The 6,885-nt window shown below is 40.3% G+C and overlaps 1 pseudogene; it reads left to right on the top strand.

Annotated features, from left to right (window-relative positions):
- Positions 1 to 3,931: 3,931 nt before the first annotated feature.
- Positions 3,932 to 4,047, top strand: LOC120593089 (uncharacterized; annotated as a pseudogene).
- The last annotated feature ends 2,838 nt before the right edge of the window (positions 4,048 to 6,885 follow it).

Genomic DNA, 6,885 nt, shown 5'->3' on the forward strand with positions numbered 1-6,885 from the left:
CTTCCAGCCTGTAAAGTCAAGTATATTTATAACAGTCTGTGCTTTGTGTTTAGGCCACAGACTTTTGCTGTTTCATCATTTTCCCCTCTTGGGCCATTTCCTTTGAGATGAAGTTCTGCCAGTTTCTACCTTCAGGCTCTGCCTACATTGCCAGCCTGCCAGTGTGGTGCCAGGGAGGTATTCTCAGAGGAAGCAAAGCAAGAAAATATGATGAAAGCTTTTCTCTGCAGCAGCAGTAGACCCAGCTCTCACGCTGGGGCATGTACAGCAGCAGATGAGGAGAGCTTGGGTGGGGCCAGGAGCTCAGAACCAGGCTGGTCTCAGGAGGCTACATGAAAAGCCAATGTTAAGAAGGATAAGGCAAGAGGACTCTGGCTGGGTTTTAGAGTTTCTAGATTTAATAAATAAAAATACGGGACAAATAATGAAGTTTGAATTTCAGACAAATAATGAATAATTCTTTTGCAAAAGTATATCTCATGCAACGTTGGAGTATATTTATGCTAAAAAAAAATTATTTATCTGAAATTCACATTTCGATGGGGCATCCTGTATTTTACCTGGGAACCCAGACATAGATCAGAGGTTGATCATAAGTAATGGGCAGGCTAAGAGGGAACAGTGCACAGAGGTGAGAAGAGAAGCAGAGAAGAGCAAGCTCAGACACCAAATGTGCATTGAGGGAAGAGACGTGTGTCATTCCCATTGTCTCCCCAATCCTGATGAATAAAACAACTGCCAGAGTGCCTCCAATGACTCTCCAGGAAGGTCAGACAGCCCACTACTACTGGTGTCTGCCTCTTAAAGAGCATCTACCTTATTATAGGATGTCTGTCCATTGACATGTCTGCTTCCCCCTTGAATGAAAAGTGACCAGGCTTTTGAGTCAGAGATCCGGGTTCAAATGCAAACTATGAAGCTTAAATCTGTGAGACTTTAGCGAGTCATTTGTCTTATGTGAGACTCAGTTTTGTCTCCTATAAAACATGAACCATCAAGATGTTGTGATAAATAAATGTGATAATGTAGGTAAAGCACGTAGTAGGTGCTCAAAATATTAAGCACAACATCTATGAAAACCCGAGTGCAAGGACCTAGTTCTAATACCCCACTGTGCATGCGAAGCCATGCTCAGTTGATGAGAGATAAATGAATGGTACAAAAGAGGAGAGTGAGCTCTATATTGAGTCTCTAGACTAGAGGCTCTCAGTATTTTATTTTTGCTGCTAGTCATGATTCTAATAGGAAAAGAGGTAAGAAAGCCTCAATCATAATTTCCCACCAGCCATCTCTAATAAGGCGCTGAAAAACAGATGCAGAGAGGACAAGGCCTTGTAATACCCTTGTCCTTTATCATATCCCATGCTTCCTCATGGGAGGGGCTCCTTCAGAGAAGAGCCTTTAACTCCTCATGAGGGTCACCAAGTCAGAGACTTGGGTATGAGGGTGACAGGCCACAGCAGGGTGTGAAATCAGGGGACACGTAGAGGCTACAGTAGGGAAGAGAGTGCTGGGGATACGGTAGGTCCTCTGGACAGATCCCTGGCTCCATCTTCCTGCAAGTTCTCCTTTTCCATCTCCAAACCTATAGCTCTAAATTTCACTCTGTGAGAAGCAAGAACATTTCATTTGGTTGAAGCAGTAGAGGATTTGAACATATAATTCCTTTGCTGTCTGTTATGAACTGAATGTTCGTGTCCCCCAAAAATGTATATTTAGAAACCCTACCCCCTGAAGTGATGGAATTAGGAGGTGGGGTCTTTCGGAGGTAATTAGGATTAAGTGAAGTCATAAGAGTGGAACTCTCATGGATGGGATTAGTGCCCTTAAAAGTCATGAGAGAGCTTGCTTCTCTGCTCTCATCTCACCAGTATGAGGATGCAATGAAAAATCCAAAGTCTGCAACCCAGAAGAAGGGTTCTCACCAAAAACGGACCATGCTAGCATCCTGATATCTGATTTCCAGGCTCCAGACTTTGAGAAATAAATTTCTATTGCCTATAACCCACCTGGTTTGTGGTATTTTGTTATAGCAGCCCAAGCTGACACTAAAATATTCCCTAAAATATTCCCTCAGTGACACTCAATTCACTTCAGTATCCCAAAAGCAACCAGAATTAAACTCCGGGGTGTCCAGGAAAGGAATCCGGTGAAATATGTAAGCATAATGCCCAAAGAGAGGGAGCAACTTATTAACAATGCAATTACTCTTGTTTGTAATGCTCAAAATAAGAAGTCAGTGAGCAGCTGGGGGCTAACGATTCAAGATCAGCAAACAAAAAGCGGATCACTGAGCTGGCTTTCCTTTGACTTTCAAACCTCACCATCCTTCAGTCTCTCTCTTAAAGCAAGAAACAGAAGCTTGAGACAAGAAGTATGCTTTATTTTTTCAAGATCCAAAAGACCTGAGTTTTTTATTCTCGTCTTTAATTTAGCAAACCAGCTCCTATTAAGATCTCCCAGGAAATCTTAAGATACACCAGGAAAATGTTTTTCCCTCATGGTTGGTTCCTAATGATATTTACCTATTGTAGGTAGGTAAAGCAGTTCAGTAATTATAATGAGAAGTGTGTTAAACGCTTACTGTGTTCCTAGCACTGTTCTAAGGAGCTCAACATGCCTTTCATTTAATTTTCACAACATCCTTAAAAGTAGGTAGCACTATTCTCCCCATTTTACAGATAAGAGAAAGGAAGCACAGAGAAATCACTTCTCCAAAGTTACAGAGCTAGTAAGTGGTAGTACTGGTGTTTGAATCCAGGCAATTTTGACTCTAGAATTCATACCCTTATCCACTATACTATGTACCTTACAAACACTGGGTTAAAAAATGCAATCCGACAAAGACCTTCCAACAAATCTGTAATATCCTGAAATAGTTCTTGGCCTTATCCCCTTGCTCCAGTGAACAACTAAACACAGTATTGAAGTTGCCTTCAGAGAGAAACAGGAGAATTGGTAGAGAGAAATTTTACCAGGTGTATAACTTTTTTAGGACTGCTATACCAAAATACTTCACTGGATGGCTTAAACAACACAAATTTATCATCTCACTGTTCTGGAGGCCAGAAGTCCTAGACCCGAGTGTGGGCAGAGTTGGATCCTTCTGAGAGCTATGAGGGAAGAATCTGTCCCGGGCTTCTTTCCTAGCATCTGGTGGTTTGCTGGCAATCTTTAGTTTTCCTTGGCTTCTGTTGCATCACCCCGATCTCTGCCTTCATCTTCATGTGGCGTTCTTTCTGTGTGCATATCTGTGTCCAAATACTCCCTTTCTATGAGGACACTAATTACACTGGATTAGAGGCCCACCTTTCTCCAGTATGACCTCAACTAATTATATCTACAATGACCCTATTTCTAAATTAAGGTCACATTCTGAGGGACTGGCAAGGTTAGGACTTCAACATGTCATTTTAGAGGTGACACAATTCAACCTATAACACCAGGTTTTATTATTTCTTTCTTGCAGCAATTTTCAATGATTATACTTTTTTTTTAAGAGGTAAAAAGTTTAATTCTAAAATGTGACCAGACCACAGATGCAGCTTCTCAGCTTTGAGTTAGCACTCAAATTTCACTGCCACCCTGTCGCTTATTGTATGTCAATTAAATCTCAATAAAACAGTTTAAAAAATTAAAAATTTCTCAAGTGATTCTAGTGGGCATCCAAAAATGAGAACCACTAAGCTGGGTCAACCTCCTCATTTAAGTAGATAAGGAAACAGCCCTATAAGGGAAGAAATCTGCTCAGGAATCATGTCATGCTAGCAGCACTGACACCTGAACTCTACTCATGATAGAAAATTACTGGGCTCCCCAAAAATCTTTAAAAGAGACACTTGAGGACATGGTTCCATAATGTAGCGGTTAGCACGTCTGCTTTACACGTAGAAGGTCCTGGGTTCGCGTCCCAGTGGAGCCATGGTCCATGGTCTACGGCCATGCCACCCTGAACAAGCCTGATGTCTGATCTTGGAAGCTAAGCAGGGCTGGGCCTGGTTAGTACTTGGATAGAAGACCACCTAGGAAGACCAGGTGCTGTAGGCATAAATAATAATAACAAATAAAATAAAATAAAATAAAATAAAATAAAATAAAATAAAATAAAATAAAATAAAATAGACATTCGAAAAATTTGAAGTGCTAAGATTGTTTCTCAGAGGTATAGAGCAGGGGTCTCCAACCCCTGCGCCAAGCAGTCCATGGCCTGTTAGGAACTGGGCCACACAGCAGGAGGTGAGGGCCAGCCAGCGAGGGAAGCTTCATCTTATCTGTATTCGCAGCTGCTCCCCAGCACTAGCATCACCACCTCAGCTCCACCTCAGATCATCTGGGATTAGATTCTCATAAGAGCGCCGGTCCCAGGTGCCAAAAAGGTTAGGGACCACTGGTGTAGAGCACAAGCTAAACAAAATAAAAACCCGCCAGCCTTTACTCAGTAGAGTCACCTCTTTGGGGGCAGTTGGTTGTCCTTCTAATGTACCCCAGCATACTCTCCGCTCACTCTGCCCACTGGGTTGTGGAGTGTAGTGGAGTGAGTAGAGAAATGAAAAAAGCAGCACATCAACAGCTCTATCATTGCTGTTCAGTGGCCGATTGGCTGTCTCCTTCCTTAACTCTTGATTTATTTCCAACATTCTTTTGAGTATTTCTACCTTAGATTCAACATGTTCAAAACTGAACTCATCACCTCCTACTCCAATCCATTCCTTTTCAATTCCCTATATTAATAAAGAGTACCGTTATTCTCCTAAACGCCACACCAAAAAAAATGCCTCACCCTCTACATACCAATGGTTTCCATCTATCTTCCTGAATACCTCTTAAATGCATTCTTCCTCTACGTCCTTACAGTCACCTTAGTTTAGGGCTTCATCATTTCCCGTTTAGACCTCCTGACCCATCTCCCATTTTTCTATTACTGCCTTGTGCAGCTGGCGTAATCATTGAAAAATACCATGGATCATGCCATGCTCCCACTAAAAACCTTTGAACGGCTTCCTCATGATAAATAGGATGAAACCCAAACTCCTTAGCATGACAATTATGATCTAGCCCTAATCTCCCTGTTCCATATCCTCTGCCACCACTCTTCCAGGATGCATTGTTTCCATACATACTAGATCTACTTATGCCTCTATATCATTGTACGTACTATTCCATCTGCTTAGAATAGTGGATCAGTACTCACTAACTCCTATTCAACTTCTAAGACTCAGCTTAAGTATCACCCCAGGTTAAGTTTAATACTCCCTCTCCCTATCCTACACTGGACTTCATATATAACTCCATTAAAGCAAGTATTCCACTGTTTCATGGTAATCTATTTCCATATTTGCTCTCTCACTAGCATATGAACAATTTTAGAACAGACCATTTCATTTTGCTTTCTCTCATAGCTACATCCTGAGGACCTGGCAAAAGCCTGGCACGCATAGGTGCCAAAAAATATTTAATGAATTATGAGTTATCTTCTTTTTCATTCTTTCTAAACTGCTAAATGGTTGACTAGCAGCTGAGTAGGCAGAGAGATCTTCATAATTCCAGAAGCTATGGGTCAGCCATGGCCACCTAAAATTCAAAGTGGTATAGAGTCACTATCCATACTGTGTGGCTCCATAGGCGCTGAAGTCCACTATTCTTCTAGGCTGTATTTGGAAAAGTGGATGCATTTGGCGGCTCCCAAAACTTCGGTGTAGCCACTTTCAGTTACCAATGTGCCTTTCAGCAAGTAGCCATCCATCCATGTTCTTTACTGCTCTGGAAAATTTGTTCATGAACTATGTCACTCTGGCTTGTTGGAGAGAAGTCATCAACTCTTCTCATTCCAAACTTAAGCATTCTTTCTTCAAAGGTAAAGGTGACCAATAAAGGAGGATAGATGAATAAAAGAACTTTTAAACAGTGGTTGGAAAATGTGAACAAGTTAGCTACGTTAAAATAAACAAAGATATCTGGCCTATTCCCATTACAATATGCCTCTAATCTAAATTTAGATATGAGCACTTTAATAAATTATTTCATGGAGTCTTTATCAAGGGAGATAGGACCTCAAAACTATCATTAATTTCATCCCCCCCCTCCATTTATTAGAGAAAAGGAGGGAGCAGAAACACAATAATTTAGTATTATACAATAGGATAAGCAGGACCTGACTTCCCTAACCTTCTTCTTAAATATTTTCTTGTTTAAAAAGAAACAGAAATTAAGGACTATCAACAGGATGATCTAAGAAAAACTCCCTAAATTATTTTTACTTCTTGACTTACTCATTATGAATTCTTATATACATGAGCTGAATAATGTCAATCTTAAATCCTGAGGGGCTGCTTCTATTAACAAACTATATTCTAGAATAGAGAACATGTTGCTCTCAACATTTTAATGAATACATTAAATAAAAAGCAAACGGTTCGGGGGAGGATACAAAAAAGAAATTAGGACAACAAACTGGTAAAGCTGTCCCTGATTATCTATTCCCACTAAATAAAAAGATAAATACAGAAATTTTTACACCTACTTTTTAGAAAATTAAAACTTTTCATATAAATTTTAACATTAATATATCAAGCAACTTTTAGCAACATGATCACCTGATTCTCTCTTAAGGTTTTGGATCACAGAAGCCATTTGTTCAGCCATGCCAATTTCTTATTATTCTTGGCAAACAACCACATTATCAAACTGTTAGCTGGGGATGGAGGCAATAGGGCAACAGGATCCTAGTGAATTACTATTCCTTGACCACGTTCCATTCTAAACTTGGGAAATGCGATTCCAGTATGAAAAGCCATGGAACTTGTAGGTAAATTCCATTACATTTGGCTACTTAAGATACCCCAGTTTTCCTGACATATAAACAAGTTCCTTGTTTTAAATGTAAGC

This window comes from Pteropus medius, unplaced genomic scaffold (genome assembly GCF_902729225.1).
Source record: "Pteropus medius unplaced genomic scaffold, Ma_sr-lr_union100, whole genome shotgun sequence".
Lineage (NCBI taxonomy): Eukaryota > Metazoa > Chordata > Mammalia > Chiroptera > Pteropodidae > Pteropus > Pteropus medius.